General features: G+C 43.4%; 1 protein-coding gene across 5 annotated transcripts in view; it reads left to right on the top strand.

Moving 5' to 3' along the window:
- Window positions 1-1,943: 1,943 nt before the first annotated feature.
- ACLY (ATP citrate lyase) overlaps window positions 1,944-18,450 on the top strand; it is a 159,644-nt gene continuing 143,137 nt past the window's right edge. For 2 of the 5 annotated variants that reach the window (XM_078785407.1, XM_068127319.2), the window contains exon 1: window positions 1,944-2,124. The gene's annotated coding sequence lies outside the window, so the exon portion shown is untranslated. The remainder of the gene's footprint in view (window positions 2,125-18,450) is intronic. The other 3 variants (XM_068127320.2, XM_068127321.2, XM_078785410.1) reach the window with 3 other exon arrangements.

Consider the following 18,450-nt stretch of genomic DNA (forward strand, 5'->3'; position numbering starts at 1 on the left):
ATCGTGTGGATTCGCATGGGTTAGTCCATTTACTAGAGGTGTGTTTTTGTCGTACAATTTATCATCGTGCGGATTGGCTAAAATAAACAATATCGATGCGTATTAACATTAGCAATTATACAAATTTTATTGTGAATATTGTTACATTTGTACACATTAAACGTCGTTGTTATTCCACTTGGTTTGCTTTCTTTACTAATACTAACTACACCCCCTAATTTGGTAATAGTCCTGCCAGGTTAAACATCAGGGGAACCAAATTTTTTTTAAATCGATTCGTCACGTGACAGTGATATATTTCCCTGATATGTATCATTCGATTTGCGCTGTTTATCAATCACTATTCACAAGTTGATGTGTTGCAAATCGAGACCCTCGGTGGGCGGCCCGTGGGCCTCTCTCGAAGGATTGTGAACCACCAACGCGAAGTGACAATTGCATGGGTCGCATGGGTCTCATGGCCCTCACGCCGCCTCTGGTAATGACTTATGAAGAAATCAAGAGAAACGCCGTAAAAATCCATTCAACATGAAGAGGTCCTCTCCAGACACTCGGTTACGTCATCTCACGTAATGCGCACTGAACAGTCACGCGATGTAATGTATTGGATTTAAATTTAATTGCATTACAATGAGGCTGGGGCTACACCACACAAACCAGAGGAGAAGCCAAACCAGAGGAGGAGGAGCCAAATCAACGGAGAAGGAGACAAACCAACGAAGGAGGAGCCAAACCAGCGAAGGAGGAGCCAGAGCAGCGGAGGAGGAGCCAAACCAGAGGAGGAGGAGCCAAACCAGAGGAGGAGGAGCCAAACCAGCAGTGGCAAAGACAAACCAACGTAGGAGGAGCCAAACCAACGAAGGAGGAGCCAAACCAGTGGAGGAGGAGCCAGACCAGTGGAGGAGGAGCCAAACCAGCGGAAGAGAAGCCAAACCAGCGGAGGAGGAGCCAAACCAGAGGAGGAGAAGCCAAACCAGCGGAAGGAGGAGCCAAACCAGCGGAGGAGGAGACAGAGCAGCGGAGGAGGAGCCAAACCAGAGGAGGAGGAGCCAATCCAGCAGTGGCAAAGACAAACCAACGTAGGAGGAGCCAAACCAACGAAGGAGGAGCCAAACCAGTGGATGAGGAGCCAAACCAGTGGAGGAGGAGCCAAACCAGTTGAGGATGAGCCAAACCAGTGGAGGAGTCAAGCCAGCGGAGGAGGAGTCAAACCAGCGGAGGAGGAGTCAAACCAGCAGAGGAGGAGTCAAACCAGCGGAGGAGGAGTCAAACCAGTGGAGGAGGAGCCAAACCAGTGGAGGAGGAGCCAAACCAGTGGAGAAGGAGCCAAATCATTGGAGGAACCAAACCAGTGGAGGAGGAGTCAAACCAGTGGAGTTGCCACTTGCCAGACGAGTGGAAAGGGGTCGGGCTGTTTCAATGTGATGGTGGCACCACCGCCTCCACCCTTTTTTCGTTCACCTTCGCTGACCACATCGCCACAAATCCCTGGTTTCCTGCTCGGACTCCATTATTATTAATATTATTCTATATTTGATGCAGCATTTTCCGACACTCGTTATTGCTCCATAATGAAATATTTTTATTGTGATTTCTAAATTTAGATTTTTCAAAATAATCTGCGTTGCGAACGTTTTATTAACATGGCCACTTCGGGTTGGTCTCAGACGCGTTTTATTTCGCCCGATGTACTGCAGGTAAAGACGTTCAGCAAAACAACGTCTTCCTGCGCATTTGGACCACACATTCAGATTTCATATTACCGGTGGGTTCTTTTCGTTTTACCTTCAGCTCGGCTACAAAAGGTTAACATTTAACGCGGACCGCCCCTCCATTGCGTCATTTCACTGGGCGATACACGTAAGCGTTTAACTACCAATGGGTACTCCATATATAGCACGTGTGGTTGAGAGAGCCAATCGCGAGGAGGTATTGCTGAAATGGGCGGAGTGATGGGGCGTGGCCTCGCTCGGTGGGTTCTGCTCGCGCGTGCACTGTGAGGTCTTGTCTTGTTCGTTCGTGTCTTCCGCACTGCCCTTGCTCGTCCTCTTCCTCTTCGGGGTAGCCGCTGCTCCTTGCAGTCGTTCTTGGACCTGCGTTTCTTCAGCAGCCCCTTGGCGATTTGTACGTATCGGCTGCTCTATTAAAAAAAAAAAAAAAATTATATTTAAAGTGTAAGCAACTGCGTTGGTAGTATGATACCTCAGGCCGATGTTCCTGGTAGCGGTCTCATCCTTTGGAGAGTAAGCAACAAGTATTGGCGGGTATCGAGGCTCATGGAAGAGCAGAGCTACAGGTGGTAATGTAATGATTGGATCGATCGACAAAATGGAGAGAACAGTGGGATGCCAACGAATGTCTGCGACGCACCGCGAAGGTGAGGCATTGCAGGGGAAGGGTGACAACAGGGTCTCGGCAGGTGTCACAAAGCTCAGTTCGTGCAAATTTGGAGAGATCGTGACGTCACGGAGGGCAGCACACTTGAAATCCTGAAAGGGAAGAACTGGAGACACCAGATTCAGGAAGACAGTTCCACAGGTGATTAAAAGTGAGGTTTTAAAGGATGGAGGTGAACGAATTGAGTTTGGACTTTGGGAGTAACGAGGGAAGTGTTTCTGGTAGAATGTGTGCGACTTGGAGTTGGAGGGGCAGCAGGTGGGCAAAAAGGTCAGAGGGCAGCAGGTGGGCAACGGGGTCAGAGGGAAGCAGAAACGAGACCAGAATAGAGTCGGTAAAACGATAAATAAATTGTCATTAACCGTGACTCGCAAAAATGACATTAATCTTGGCATTGATCTTTTGAGGATTCATCAACACGTGTTATGTTTGATTGAATGGTTGAACAGGTTGTGACGGTGAGCGACAATCATTATATAAGGTAGACTTGCATTTTATTACCAAAATAGACGGATGTTATGTTTTCACCCCTGTCTGTTTGTGTGCAGGATATCTCAAAAAATTGTTGATGGATTCGGATGAAATTTGGTGGACAGGTTGGGCATGTGACGATGACAAATTGATTAGATTTTGGTGAAGATCTGGTTCCGGACACTATAATTTTTAAAAGTGATTGTTCATTGAGAGATCGGGCCAAAAACGAATATATATATATATATATATATATATATATATTGTTGCGGATATGAGGATTGTGTTTTTTTTATTGTGTTGTATTGTATAGTAAATTGTTGTGAAATATTGCTTTATTCTGGACCCTCCTTACTCCAGTTATGTATAAAGGTCAAAGGGCGTCCCATAATTAGGTCATAAACAATCACGTCAGCCAATCATAGATTTCCCCCTGGTTGATAGTTATATCTTTATTATGTGTATTAGGGTAAAGCCTTGTCTCCCATTAAGATGACACTCCATTGCACCAAGTGAAATAGAGTAGATTCCTTTCACATTCCCCTTTCATCATTGCCAAGCCTCGATTGCCAATTACATCCCCTCCAAGCCTCCATTGCCAACTGCACGGGGCACAGGTTTGTTACAGCAGTGGGTTGCTGATTTCACCCCAATAGCCGCCATTAAGCATGTGCTCAGCTCGGGGTCAGAGGGCCTGTGCCCACCAATCAGGGCCGAGGCGAGCTGACCGATGGGCGTGTCCTAAAGGCCGGCGGCTTGATCGCCGGAGGCGCTATAAAAGCGCGCGCGCAAGGTACTGAAAAAGGATATCCAGGGAAGCACAAAGCCTGCTATTCGTCGCCTTGCTCGCCAAAGTTGGACCAAAAAAAGGAGTTAACAGCAAGAAGCCTGGAGGAGTTGGACAGGGAGACGTGCGTGTTGTTGAGTTGAGTGGTTGGACCAGACGAGTCAGACGAGTCCTGGAGAAAGCACGCGACGTCCACACAGCAACACAGCAGCTTCAACAACAGCAGCTTCAGTAACCGCAGCTTGGGGCCTGGACGGCAGTTTTGAGCGGGGCCGCGAAGGAACGGCGGCTGCCAAACGCGCCGATCGTGCTGCAGCATCCTTGGACCTTCCTTTCCCTCCCGCCATCCACCTCCTGCCTTTCCATCCTTCTTGTGTACGTGAGTTTGTTTTGTTTGTTCTGTTCTTGGGTTAATTAAGACTGTAAGTAAGCTAGGAATTTGCACTGTCTCTGATTCTTCTGTAAATTATTTTCTTATCTTTCCTTCTTCCTTGGTTACTTTGAGCGTGTAAATAGTAAGAATAAATTTAGTAGTATTTCCAACCATTTCGTCTTCTTCTTCTTCTTCACATCCGTGTCGCTTTTGTCTTTTCCATATTGAATATCTGTGGCGCGATCCGGCCAACGTTCGGGAATCGGGTTAGTCGGGGTAACTGTACGGCCGCGGTGCCATCCGCTCGGCAAACCAACATCCTTATCCGCGGTCCGTAACAATATATATATATATATATATATATATATATATATTGTTGCGGTTTTTAGAACCTTCACTTTGTAAATTTAGTAGTAAATTTCCTTATAAATAACCCCTGTGTACATTTCCCCTTAATTGGCTGTCAAATGAAATAATTGCACCTTAGTCCACATTGCAACACGTAGCAAATCATAGGCCCTTTCATAGTTATTTCATTATTATGCATTTCAGGTAAGGCCATGTTTCCAATAGATGAATCTACGTTGCATCAATCAAATAAGAGTAGGCCCATTTTCCGTTCAAAAGGGTGCAAGTGGTTTTCCATTCCCGCAAGCCGCCATTGCCATGTGCTCATCTCGGAGAAAAAGGGGGGCGTGGCACCTCATCGTCATCAGAGGTCGAGTCAGCTAGCCCTAACAGCCAATCAGCACCGCAGTGAGCGACCCGGTAGGCGTGCCCTCGTAGCCCGCGGCTTGATTTCTGGGAGGGCAATAAAAGGAGGAGTGAGGGACTGCTTATGCAGATGAGTGAGGGAGCACGAACCAAGCAGTTCTGTGGAGGGAGGCGCTTGAGTGTTGACCAAGTTCGGAGTTCTGTGGAGTGAGGTACGAGAGAGAGACGCTGCTTCAAACAGCCCCTACCGCGTGAACCTTTGACGCGCTGCCGCGAGCAACCCTGCCATGTGAACCAGAGTGCGGGGAGTCGGCGGCCGCTCACCTCCAGCCCTGCCGTTCTGCACGGACCTGAACCTCATCCTTCCAGCCATGTGGTCCCACCTTCTCCTTCCAGCCATTCATTCCTGCCTTCAATTCCCCATTAGTGTACGTGAGTTTGTGATGTTTGTATTGTCCCTGGGGTATAAGTTAAGCCTGTATAGTTAAGCATTGCACTGTGTATCTTCTTCGTTTCTTCTTTGGTTTTGTATAGTAGTAAATAAATCCCTGTTATTTCTTACCCGTTTGGTTTCCTCCTCGTCTGATCGCTTTCGTGATTTCTTTCAATTGAGTACCTGTGGCACGATTTTGGCCGAACCGCTTCGCAATCGGGTTAGTCATTGCTAACGGCTTCGTTCGCTTCGCTCGGCGCAATCCATTAATTACGCTGCGGCACGGGAGGGAGTATTTCCTCGCTGACGGCCGATGGTAATACTTAGGTACTAAGACTAATTGAGTTATAATTGTATGTGACTTAGCCTGGTTATAATTCTATGGTCTTCAATTCTTACGTGATTCTTCACCATTGAGTGACAGGGTCAAAAACGATATATAGCATGATATTTCGAAAAGTTGTCGACAACTTGTAACAAAACTAGGTGGATGAGTTGATTAGGTGAAAAGAACAAGCCGATTTGTTTTTAGTTAAGGTCCAAATCCAGATCCGACCTATCAGTGAGATAGAAAATGTAAACTGTTCAGCTTGATGGAGGTATGTGCTCTACCGAGTGCTGTTCTAGTTTGTTGTGTCTTGATGTACATTGGGCATGCTATGCTATTTTCAACATGAATGTTGTTGTTGTTGTTGTTGTTGTTATTGTTATTGCTATATACTCAAGAAATTTGGAAAGATGAATATGAGACAGAGTACAGTAAGGTCAACTTTTATTTCTTGGTATTTCTATGTACTAGGGCATGCCCGTACTATATATAAGCTAGGACGTGCCCGTACGTGGGTGCCCGTTCCTTGCCAAAAAAAAAAAAAAAACAATTTTGTGTAGGGGTGTGTGTGTGTAAACATCCTAGGGCGTGCCCGTACGTGGGTGCAAAAAAACATGCGTGCAAACAACAACAACAAAAAAAAACTTTGAAACCACGTGGCAGTAACGACCACAGAACCCCCCCCCCCCCTCTATTTACATGAATGGTTTGGTCCATTCGCAACGACCACAGAACCCCCCCCTCTATTTACATGCAATGGTTTGGTCCATTCGCAACGCCAAAGCGAACGGCGAACGGCTAAATCGCCATAGCTCGGTAAGTACTTGTCCGATTAATTTCAAACCTTGAAAAGGCACATCCTCGGGTCCCCAGCAATATACCTGGCAAGTTTCAAGTATATCGGACCGGTAGTTGTCGAGAAACAGCGGTCACAGACAAACATACACACATACACACATACAAACACACATACACACATACACACAGAGATTAATGGAATTATAGATAGATATATGTTTTAGCATTGGACAAAATAGCCCTTTTTATATTTCGTCACCCCCTCCTTCTCTCCACTCCTCCTCACTCCCATTTTAGGTAAGCATATGTTATTCATCATATATATATATAGTAAGCATCATATATAAACAGATTAACTTAAAGTAAATCAAAGTTATTTTCCATGCTGCTAAATCTTACTATAATTCACCAAATATCCATCCGTCTGTCTGTCCGTTCGAAGGTACCGCAAAAACGGCTGAACTGATCGCAACGATATTTTGGGTGGGTAATCCTAGGACCGCCTGGAGTAAAATAGGCTATACTGTTTTTCCAATTTTCCAATTTTCCAGTTTTTCCAAACATGATGGAATAATATTTACCGATATGAACAGTGATGTGGCTTTTGTTGAAATTCGACGTACCAGGAGAGAGTAGATCGACTCCTGACGAACTCTTCCTATATAAACGTGCGGCCCCCGAAGCAACACGGCAGCGTGTGCAAAGCGACTGAGAAACGGGTGTAGTGGCCGCTTCCGTGTTACAGATTCGGCGCGCACTCTTCACACATAAACGTGCGACTGAGAAAGACGTGTAGCGGCCGCTTCTGTTTTGCAGAATTCAATCTTTTTTCAAAATGGGCGCCATGTACTGTTTAGATTTTGATGATTTGCGTGTGATATGATTCAACGGATGTTTATATGAATCGTTTAAAATAAAAAAACCTTCAATTTCTGATATTTTGCCTTTTCATTTGGGCTTCCCAATTGAAGACCCGCCCGTAGGGTGGGTACCGTTGCTAGTATTAGTAAATCAAAGTAGTATAATAGTTAGTATTTGGTTGCATGTTCCTTGCAAATAACTGCATCGAGCCTGTGACTCACTGACATCACCAATCTCTTAATATCCTCCTTTGAGATGCTTTGCCAAGATTTTACTGCAGCCATTTTCAGTTGTTTGTATTTGGGCGGGGGGGGGGGGGGGGGGTGCGGGGAGGGAGGGGGTTCTGACTTCAGTCGTCTCCTCAGGAAGTGAAATACATGCTCAATTGGATTTAAATCAGGAGTTTGGCTAGGCAGGTCTGAAACCTTCCACCTTTTTCCCTGATGAACTTCTTCGTTGCATTGACCGTGTGTTTTGGGTCATTGTCTTGCTGCATGGGCAAGCGCCACCCAATGAGTTTGGAGGCATTTTCTTGTACATAGACGGACAAAACATTTCTGTACACTTCCAAATTCATTCTGCTGCTGCCATCATTAGTTACATCATCAACAAAGATGAGTGAGCCAGTTCCAGAGGCAGCCGTGCAAGCCCAAGCCATGACATTACCTCCACCATGCCTCACAGATTAGATCGTATGCTTTGGATCATATGAAGTTCCTCCATTTGTCCACACTTTCACCTTGCCATCGCATTGGTAAAGGTTTATTTTGGTCTCATCTGTCCATAAAACTTTGCTTCAGAACTCGCTGAATCACCTCTGCACTTCTTGGCAAATTCTAATCTGGCGTTTTTCTTTTTGGTGCTGATGAGAGGTTTGCATGTTGTAGTGTAGCCTTTGTAATTCTGCTGTCGGTCTTCTGTGAACGGCACATTGTGATACTTTCACCTCTGCACTCTGGAGGTTGTTGGTGATGTCACTTACAGCTGTTTTAAGGTGTTTCTTCACAGCTCTCATTTTTCTGTCATCAACTGCAGTATTCCTTGGCCAATCTGGCCGTTGTCTATTGCTAAGTACACCAGTGGATTCTTTCTTTTTTCAACATATTCCAAATTGTTGCATTTGCTATGCCCAATTATTCTGTTCTTTCAGCTTCAAAATTGCTTGCTTTTCTGTCATAGACAGTTATCTGGTCTTTGTGTTTGGTTTATGCCTTCTGACTCCAAAGGCAGACTCCCAAGGCAAAAGCAAAGGCTAAAACCAAGACGAGACATTCACAGGTCTTTTATGTGTGAATGTAACAAGAAATACCTTTGAAACAATAAACACCTGTTCGTCATTTATTCCAATACTTATGCTTACCTACTGTTCCAATACTTATGGAGAGCACTGCATATGCCAGAAGGTGTGACTGGAGAATAGTATGTGCTATCAAGTAATGAAAGCACACTCCTTTCCGTTGCCTTGTTTAATTGGCCTGAGTGATGTCATCAATCGGAGTGATGTCGGTAAATGATTCATCCAGAACTGATGTGTTGGAAAACAAAAATGAAATTTCTGGCGATGCCCTCAACATTAAAATGATTAAAGCAGCTTTGTTTTTATTTTTCTGGTTGTTTTGCCTCTTTTGGGCATAAATCTGTTTTCCAAATAGTTGTCTGGCAGAATGGTATAGAGGGAGCGCACCTGCCTGTGAAATGCCTGCGAAACAAGTACACCTGTTTTTGGATGTTCGTTAAACTGGGCGTTCTGTCTGCTAACATTATTTTGTGGATGTTGAATATCCCACTGTCTTTCGTGAAGAGTAGGTGAGTTATCACCGGCTCCCTGAACAAATTAAACGTTTCTGACCAAGGTTCCGTTAGGAAGGATGAATTGCAGATTTCATCACCTTCAGCAGAATGGCAGGCCTGGCCTGCAGGTGTGTGGGTGGAAAAAATTAGGACTAAACTACCTCAGCTGACCCCACAAGCGGTGGGATTGATTGGGTCCACGAAAGAAGTAGTTGTCGACCAAAACCACAGTTCACTTTATGCTGTGCCAATCGATTATTCATCTTTCTCTTCACCAGTGAAATGTTCAAGGTGTGCCTCTGCCTGTCTGGAATATATGTTATGAAAAAGTGATGCGTGTGATTATGGATGATCACATCCTAAACTAGAGTTCATTGAACATGATTCCCCGCACAGTATAGTATCATTTTGTATGCAGCCTATGACTGCTGGTTGCATCAATGCTGAGAGTGTGACTGTGCTGCTGATGAGTACCAGCTTACTGGAAACACTGCATTTTTCTGACCCTCGGAAGGATGACAGGCTGAGGCAACCCAAATGGTGTTATTTAACAGCATGACAGGGACTCAAACTCAAGGCCCTAAGATCTTAAGATCTTTCCTTAACTATTAAGCCAACAACAGGTGTATGTCCAATTGCCACGTTTCTTGAAGAGTGCTTGCCAAGCGGCTTGAGCACTGAAGCAAGCACTCGATTTTAAACCGTGACGAGGAAGAGCGCTAGCTGCATGGTAACTGAACACACCACAGGCCTATCCTGTACAGTGTTCAGTATAATACTTCAACTTAAATAAAATAATGATTTAATGATCGTTAAAAACAATCCTGAAGTTTAGCGCTGCTGAAGCAGTCTTGTATACCTCACCCGTATCCACTGTAATAACTCGACTGAGTCGCATTTTAGGAGATTGAGGCTTTATTGATCACTATTGAATGCAAGGTCAATCAGAATCTTTTTCACCCAGATCCTCTCACATGCCACACCATCTCGTGCTATATTTTGATATATCGTATGGTTTTGGAAGTATTATGAAGGTGATTTGTGTTCTGCAGTTTTCAAGTATCTAATTCAATTTAAATAAAGGTTTAAAGAGGTTGAAAGGTGTAAAAATAAATTAATTTGGATTTTAACGCTATTGTACACCGCACCTTTCCTATGCCATCTCCAGGCGCTGCGTAACGTCATTGCCGGGCACCGAAGGGGGCAATGACCCAAGCTGAAAGGGAGTACTCAGTTTTCACTCTGGTTGTTTTCTTTCTTGCTTTCTTGCTTGTTTGTTTGTTTTCTTGGTTGTTTGTCCGGGCGATATCTCAGCCATCCTTTGAGCTAGGAAGCTGAAATCTCGGCACAATAGTGAGCAAGTCCTTTGACAAAAACAGTATTTTTTGTTTTTTGATTAATCAATTATTTGATGTGTTATTTAATTATTAGTGATTAATTAAGTACTTATGCATTTCCTTTCTCTTCTGGCCATTATCTCAGGCACCTTTTGAGTTAGGAAGCTGATATTTGGACATGCCAATGACTAAGTGATTTGGCTGCAAAGGCTATTTTTTATTTATTGATTAACCAATTAATCAATTAATCGATTAATTATTTAATTATTCGATTAATGACTAAAATATATTTTGTACACCGCACCTTTCCTATGCCATCTCCAGGCATTGCAAAACGTCATTTCCGGGCACTGAAGGGGGCTCGGCAGTGACGCACGCTGAAAGGGAGTATTCAGTTTTCACTCTGGTTGTTTGTTTGTTTTCTTGTTTGTTTTCTTGTTTGTTTGTCCGGGCTATATCTCAGCCATCCTTTGAGCTAGGAAGCTGAAATTTCGGCACAATAGTGAGCAGGTCCTTTGTCAAAAACATTATATTTTGTTTTTTGATTAATCAATTAATTGAGGAGTTATTTAATTATTAGCGATTAATTAAGTACTTATTTAATTAATCAAATTTCCTTTCTCTTCTGACCATTAACTCAGGCACCTTTTGAGTTAGGAAGCTGATATTTGGACATGCCAATGACCAGGTGATTTGTCTACAAAGGCAATTTTTGATTTATTAATTAATCAATTAATCAATTAATCGATTAATTATTTAATTATTTGATTAATGATTTAAAAACTTTTTTTTTTTAAAGTTACAGATTCTGATGAAATGGTGGTGGTTTATGTGTTGTATGACCGATTTGATTAATAATTTAATATTTTAATGATTATTATTTATGTATTTTCATTATTAATCATTTATTTATTTTCTTTCTCATTTGGCCAATATCTCAGGCACTTTTTTTTTTTTTTTTTTAATACAAGATCGAGGCTCGTGAAAGAGCGAACATTAATCACACAGAAAGGCAAACAGACACATAAAACAAATAACATCGGGAGCGGTAGACAAGATGGGGAGAGAGGGGGAAGGACACAAACACAACACAACATTTGAGAGCAGGGACCGAGAGACATGGAGACATCGAGAGAACTGTGGGAGGGAGAGGGCTTTGGGGGGGAGGCATGGGAAGGGGGGGGGGGGGGGTGGGAGAGGTATAAAACATATGGACACTGCCAGGACTTCCAGGAAAGAAGTTGGAATTTCAAACAAAGTGGATCTGGGGTGAATTAGTGGGGGTAGAAAAGATCAAGGTTTTGGATGGGGGAAGATAAGAGATGGTGGTGAACAGCTGTTTTAAAGACCTGGAGGGACGAGTGTGATTGAAGTGAGTGTGGGAGTTTGTTCCAGAGGCGGGAGAAAAGAGGAATGAAAGAGTGAAGGTGAGCAGAGAGCCGAGATTTCGGCAGTTTAACCATCAGAGGGTGGCTGGCAGATTTTGTGCGACCTGTAGGAATATTTGGGGGACGGAGCACAGAGAGAGCTGGGGGAGCAAGGCCGGAGAGGAGTCGGTAGAAGACAGAAAGACCACCAACCTGCCTGCGGTGAGTGAGTGAGTGAGAGGCCCTCAGAGATAGCTTCATCGCGGGAGATTCCAATGATTCTGAAAGCTTTGGATTCAACAGCGTGAAGCCGGAAGCTAATATTTGGACATGAGTGACCAAGTGATGTGGCTATCAAGGATATTTTTGATTTATTGATTAATCAATTAATCAATTAATCGATGAATTATTTAATTATTCGATTAATGACAAATTTTTTTTTTTTTTAAGTTACAGATTCTGATGAAATGGTGGTGGTTTATTTGTTCTATGACCGAATTGATTAATAATTTAATTTTTTAATGATTATTATTTATTTATTTTCATTATTAATCATTTATTTATTTTCTTTCTCATTTGGCCAATATCTCAGGCACCTTTTGAGCTCGGAAGCTAATATTTGGACATGAGTGATCAAGTGATGTGGCTATCAAGGATATTTTTGATTTATTGATTAATCAATTAATCGATTAATTATTTAATTATTCGATTAATTACTATATATATATTTTTTCAGTTACAGATTCTGATGAAATGGTGGTGGTTTATGTGTTCTGTGACCGAATTGATTAATAATTTGATTTTTTTATGATTATTATTTATTTATTTTCATTATTAATCATTTATTTATTTTCTTTCTCATTTGGCCAATATCTCAGGCACCTTTTGAGCTGGGAAGCTAATATTTGGACATGACAGTGACCAAGTGATGTGGCTATCAAGGATATTTTTGATTTATTGATTAATCATTTAATCGATTAATTATTTATTGATTAATTGATTAATTATTTATTGATTAATCAATTAATTATTTAATTTTTTTATTAATGACTTATTTAATTAAATTTCTAAAAGATACATCTTCGGAAGAAGCACTAGTGGTTTAGTTATGCTACTAGCCAATAAATTGATTAAGAAAATATTTTGTGATAATCTTTTATTGATTTTTGTTATACAATTAATCAATCAATTAGTGTACACCTCTCCCTCCCAATGCAGCCTCTATGAGCTGCACTGCGGTATTGCCGGGCGCCGGAGGCGCCCCGGCAATGCCGCGCTGTAGGATATTTAATTATTTGGCATGGGGGCGGTGTACTTTGAATGTATCTGTACTTGTTTTTTTTAAAGTTACAGATTCTGATGAAATGGTGGTGGTTTATGTGTTATATTAGCAAATTGATTAATTATTTCCTTTTTTAATGATTATTATTATTTATTTATTTTCTTTCTCATCTGGGCAATATCTCAGGCACCTTTTGAGCTGGGAAGCTAATATTTGGACATGACAGTGACCAAGTGATGTGGCTACAAAGGATATTTTTGATTTATTGATTAATCATTTAATCGATTCATTATTTATTGATTAATCAATTAATTATTTAATTTTTTTAATTAATGCCTTATTTAATGAAATTTCGAAAAGATACATCTTCGGATGAAGCACTAGTGGTTTAGTTATGCTATTAGCCAATTGATTAAGAAAATATTTTGTGATAATCTTTTCTTGATTTTAATTATGCAATTAATCAATCAAGTATTTTACACCTCTCCCTCCCAATGCAATCTCTATGAGCTGCACAGCGGTATTGCCGGGCTCCAGAGGCGCCCCGGCAATGCCGCACTGTAGGATATTTAATTATTTGGCATCGGGGCGGTGTACTTTGAATGTATCTGTACTTGTTTTACCAAGTGTTCATGTGCAATTGGCATGGCAAGGCAAGTGACTAATGTAGCTTTTGACATGTATCTGTTTCACTTTAATTCTACATGAGTCTCCATAGAAAATGCTGAATGTTTTAAAATCCATCAAAACAGTTGACGTGTCTGCCTGACTTGGGCTTTCCCTCGATAATGTGTTCGAAGTTGACTCTGCGGTCAGTATACTGAAGAAATGATCTGTGGTGTTTCAAGATGTATCTGGTACTTTTCTGGAATTTGTACTTATATATATATATATATATTTTAATCAATACCATAGGGGTTTAAGCCAAAATCCAAGTGGGGCTCCCTAAGTGAAAAAGCAAAGAAAGATTGGAAAATGTAATAATTATATGCGATCTAGACGATTGATTCGTGACGTGAATTGTTGCAAGTTGGCAAGTTGGGAGCACCCTGCTGTGGAGGCTGTTCCAAAGCGGCAGTACAGGGTAAAAAGGGGAGGAATGACAATTGGAATGGAGGGTATGGAGTGTGATGCAGAAAGGCTGACGAGTAGAAGCTAGTTTGGTGTTTACAGCCTAGGGAAAAGGATGAGGGCAGAAACATTGTTGGACAGAGCATCAACTGTGGTAGAAGAGGCACTGGGAACAGGCTGCTCGACGGTGGGGCCAAAGGTTGGAGATTTCTAGACAACGTAGGATCGTTAATCAGACGCTTTGGCTTGGTAACGATCTAGATCCAGACACCGAAGACAGCTTTGGCTTGGTAACGATCCAGACACCGATGACTGACATTGGAGAGGCACTTCAGACATGGGAGCAGTCTTCAATTGCTGGTCTGACTTGGTATATGCCGAGGGTGAAAAGCTGATAGGAGTTGAAGTATTGGTTAGCTCTCATGAGGAAACTAAGTTTATTTGATGCATATTTGGTGGTATTGAGGATGTGAGGCTGCTAGGAGAGATTGCTGGAGATGGTGACACCAAACGTTAATAGAGAATGGCTGCAGGAGTTGAGAGCTGGACACGAAAAGAGGAGGGGTGGCTGTGTTGAACTTGCTGGATACAAGAATAGTTTGGGCTGGCAGGATGGCCTATTGCAGTGGTTCTGAACCTTTTTCGGTTGGTGTCATTGTGGGGCATCAAGTACGCCTTCTCAATGGTAACTCGGCCATCATTTTTATACTATTATACTATGTGTATCGTCTTAAAGACAAGATACAACAACACTATAACCTTTATTGAGAATCAAAACAAAGTTTATTTTTCATTTAACACTTGTGTTCCAAACCATAGACAAACATCCACAAACGAGACACAATTGCCCATTTAGCTGTTTATGAAAGTAAATCAACAAAACTTAGTGCAAAGGCAGCTGCTGCTTATTAGCGACCAACAACCCGATTCTAAGTGACATCTTTAAGAGCGCTTCACACATGTCGTACTTGACTCTCAGCTTGTTCCCCGCTTTGGTCTTCCTTGTGACGAGCACAGAAAATCCCGACGCACAGAGTTGGGTTGTGACAAATGGTACTATATAACCTGGTAAGCTCGCTTGGTTAAAATAGGATATGCCTTCCCAATTTTGCACCAGAATTGATGATTTCTGCTTTGATCACCAGAATTGAGGTGAGGAGAATGTTCCATTGATTCCAAATTGACGCAAAGTTTCTGATTATTGCACAAATCAAGAAGCTCTGCTTTTACCTTCTCAGCATAACTGATTTGTTCAAGAGAGATGCTAAAGGGGCTCCTCACCCAAACGTCAGCTACCAGGCCAGTCACAAAATATCCATCAAAGCTGATTTTCAGAGTTTCCAGGTGCATAATGACACTCCCATGAAATCTTTGTCCCACTGGATGTGCTGAATCAGTAATTTAAAGTGATTTAATCAAATAGTGGAAAATTTGCAAAGTTACCGGAATTCACTCTTCGTTCCCAGAGAGCCAACTTCTCTTGAAAGGATTTGGCCTTTTCTTCAGCCTCCAAGATCGTCACTCCCCTTCACTGAAGTGATGTTCAAAAAGTTCAGCATTCCAAACACATATGCAAGGTGTGCCAGAGAAACCAAAAGGTTTTTGGTCCATTAAATGCTGAAGAAGACTTGATCCTTTTTCATGCAGGGAAATCTCAATCAAATCACAAAGTTCAAAAACACTTGTCAGAACTTTTCCTCTGGAAAGCCAGTGTACTCCTTTGTAAAGCAGAAGGATGGTGTGTTCAGACCTAATCTCTTCGTACAGCGCTTTGAACATGTGGTGATTCACTGCAGTGCTCAGATAAAGTTGACCACATCCTACACTTCTTTCAGACAAGCAGGAGAAGTGTTGATGAAGAATGCAATAATAATAATAATAATACATTGATTTTATATAGCGCTTTTCAAGAAGCCCAAAGACGCTTTGACAGAGTACAAAAAAACAAATGCAAAAAGTCAAAAATCAACAGGTAAATAATCAAAGCAAAAGGAAGGAGAAGGAGAAGAGATCGTCAGGGGTTAAATGCTGTGGGTTAAATGTTGAATGCAGTGTTGAACAGGTGGGTCTTGAGTGATGTTTTGAATGTGGTGAGTGAGGAGGAGTCTCTGATGGTGTGAGGTAGTGAGTTCCAGAGGGTGGGAGCAGCGATGGAGAAGGCCCTGTCCCCCCAGGATCTGAATTTGGTCTGCATGGGGGGGGGGGGGGGGTCAGGAGGTTGGTACCAGCAGAGCGGAGGTTGCGGGTGGGAGTGTGTCTGGAGAGGAGGTCAGTCAGGTAGGATGGGGCCAGGTTATGGAGGGCTTTGTAGGTCAAGAGGAGGAATTTGTACTGGATTCTCTGGGGGATGGGGAGCCAGTGAAGCTTGTAAAGGACGGGGGTGATGTGGTCACGGGTCCGGGAATGGGTGAGTAGACGGGCAGCGGAGTTCTGAATGTATTGGAGTTTATTGATGATTATTGAGGGTGAACCAAAGAGGAGGCTGTTGCAGTAGTCCAGACGGGAGGTGATGAAGGCGTGGATGAGGGTTTCTGCAGCCGTGGGGGAGAGGGATGGACAGAGACGGGCGATGTTTTTCAGGTGAAAGAAGGCTGTCTTTGTGATCTGTTTAGTGTATTTGTCGAAGGAGAGGGTTTGGTCAAAGATGATGCCAAGATTCCGGATGTGAGGGGAGGTGGATACTGGGAAACCGTCGATGTTGAGGGCAAAGTTATGGGTGGATTTGGTGAGCGTTTTTGGGCCAATGATGATTATTTCAGATTTATCATAGTTAAGTTTGAGGAAGTTGATTTGAAGCCAGGATTTTATTTCAGTGATGCAGTTTGTCAGGATAGAGTGGGTGGCGGTGGAGATGGACTTGGTGTAGATGAAAAGCTGGATGTCATCGGCGAAGCAGTGGAATTGGAGACCATGACGGCGGATTAAGTGACCAAGGGGGGGACAGGTACAGGATGAAGAGGAGGGGGCCAAGAACTGAACCTTGGGGACACCTTGGGGGAGGGGAGCAGTGGGGGATTTGCAGTTATTGATGGAGATGAACTGGCGTCTGTCGGAGAGGTATGATTTGATCCAAGAGAGGGCAGAGAGGGCAGGCAGTCCAAGAGAGGGCAGAGGGCAGTGCCTCTCCAAATGTTAAAGGTGGTTTCAAGTCGGGTGAGGAGGATGGTGTGATTGATGGTGTCAAAGGCGGCGCTGAGGTCGAGGAGGATGAGAATGTTGAGGTTGCCAGCGTCAGAGGAGAGGAGAAGGTCGTTGGTGATTTTGAGGAGAGCAGTTTCAGTACGCCCGCTCTAGCAGGGAAAATGGCCTTAAAATGCATGTTGTTGTTGTAGTTTCAGTACTGTGGTTGGAGCGGAATCCGGATTGGAATGTTTCATACAGGTTATTGGCAGAGAGGTGATGTTTAAGTTGAGTGGCTACAGCGCGTTCCAAAACTTTTGACAGAAAGGGTAGGTTGGAGATGGGTCTGAGGTTGTTTAGGGTGTCAGGGTTGAGTCCAGGTTTTTTCAGAATGGGGGTAACAGCAGAAATTTTGAGGGATGGTGGGACGATGCCTGTAGACAGGGAGGAGTTTATTGTTGCAGTGATAAGTGGAGAGAGAGCAGGAAGGGAGGCCTTGACAAAGCTGGAGGGGATGGGGTCAAGAGTGCAGGTGGCAGTTTTCATTCCGATGAGTTCAGAGAGGTCAGTAGGGGAGACTGGGGAGAACTGAGACAGGGGTTGGCAGGATAAGGGGGGGGCAGGTGGTTTAAGGGGGAGCAGGTGCGGTGGTGGTTAAGCTGCTGTAGATGTTGTCAATTTTGCTTTGGAAGAATGAAAGGAAGGAGATGCAGTTGTCTACTGTGAATGACTGGGTGGTGGTGTCCAGGGGGCTGAGGAGTTTGTTTATTGTAGAGAAGAGTGCTTTTGGGTTTCCAGAGCCAGAGTGGATAATTTGAGAGTAGTAGGCGGAGCGGGCGCGGGAGAGGGCATCTTTGTAGTGTTGTAGGTGGTCCTTGTAGGCTTGGGAGTGAATTGTGAGACCTGTTTTATTGCGGAGTCTTTCAAGTTGGCGAGCACGAGTTTTCATCAGGCGGAGTTCAGGGGTAAACCAGGGAGAAGAATGGGTGAAAGAAACTGTTTTGGTTTTTATAGGCGCAAGCTGGTCAAGGCAGGAGGAGAGAGTGTGGTTGTAGTAGTCAGTGAGGTCAGAAGGGGTGTGGAGGTCAACGAAGGGAGAAGTGGACATTTTTTCAGAGAGGGTGGATGAGAATGAGGTAGCTGAAAGAGCGTTTAGCTTACGGAAGTTGATAGTGCGATAATGCCTTGGTGCTGGGGTGGGGATGTTGATGGTCATAGTGATGGCTAAGTGGTCAGAGAGGGTGAGGTCAGAGCCTGAGCGATGGTGCAAAATTAATCCAGTAGAGCAGACAAGGTCCAGAATGTGCCCATGGTTATGGG

The sequence above is a fragment of the Myxine glutinosa genome, chromosome 10 (genome assembly GCF_964187855.1).
Source record: "Myxine glutinosa chromosome 10, kmMyxGlut1.1, whole genome shotgun sequence".
NCBI classification, from domain to species: Eukaryota; Metazoa; Chordata; class Myxini; order Myxiniformes; family Myxinidae; genus Myxine; species Myxine glutinosa.